Source organism: Coffea eugenioides, chromosome 2, assembly GCF_003713205.1.
Source record: "Coffea eugenioides isolate CCC68of chromosome 2, Ceug_1.0, whole genome shotgun sequence".
Taxonomy (NCBI): domain Eukaryota; kingdom Viridiplantae; phylum Streptophyta; class Magnoliopsida; order Gentianales; family Rubiaceae; genus Coffea; species Coffea eugenioides.
Window position 1 is genome coordinate 36552772 of NC_040036.1, and position 1180 is coordinate 36553951.

Consider the following 1180-nt stretch of genomic DNA (forward strand, 5'->3'; position numbering starts at 1 on the left):
TAATCATCCAATTATCTTCTCAACTTACTCCATTTGATAATTGAATCATTAAACCTACAAAAACATGAAGTTTTCACATTAAAATCCATAGAAATACAATTTTTACACTTTAAACCACAAAATGCATTTTTTACTAGAAACTTGGTTAATTAACTATAAAAGTAAATAAAACACACCAAAATTAATTCATAAAACACGTTTAAAACACCATTGCTTGTTCTCAAGCAATTAGAAATACAAACCAATAATGATCCAAAATTTTGAAAATAAATATATGTGCACCATTCAATTTCATTTCTCCCAAACAAGGTAATTAACGATTATGTAATCACTCAACCAAACTCAAGTACTCATAATATCAAATAAAGAAGAGCCAATTATACTGCAATTATAATAAGTTCAAGTCAATTTCTCATCCTTTCCCAATTTCACATGTAAGTAAGTCATATGGTCAATAAAATATTTCCTAAACCTATGATCATCTTCTTATTCATATTTAAAGAGGGATTTATTCATATATCATAGTTAAATATTATTCAAGTTGTGAAAGTGCCTTTTAACGCAAAGATCAACATTTTTAGATAAGATCGTCAGTTATTCAACACTTCACATACTCGAGTTGTTTTACATACTCTTAATTCAAGTATTATTTCACGCAAAAATCGACATTTGTAGATGAAAACTTCTGGTTACTAAGTACAAGAACCATTGGAGTAGAACAAGTCTTATTCTCTTTTTTTCTTTTTTTTCTTTTGTTTATTTTTTTGCTTTTATTTTTTTCAAAATAAAGATAATAACTATTCCCTTAAAAGAATAATCATGAGAAGAGTATTATACTTATTGACCATATTTATCACTTAACTTATAAAATCAAGTACAAAGAAGAAATTTCATCAAACATGCAAAATTTGGACATAATTATTTCCACTTTACACTATATACTTTCCTACAAATGCACAAATTATAATTACATAATAGTTATTTCCAAGTTAAATGAGAAAAAAAGTTTTCAAACCACATATATTTATCTCAAAAGTAGAAGGAATTTGAGTTACTAATGATATGGAACTTGTCACCCCTTGGAATAAAATTGAAAAAATTTGAAACCTTTTTGGGGTATTTTTGTAATTTTGGATAAGATTTTAAAAAAAATTTGGCAGAGTTTCTCCTTATAAATGGA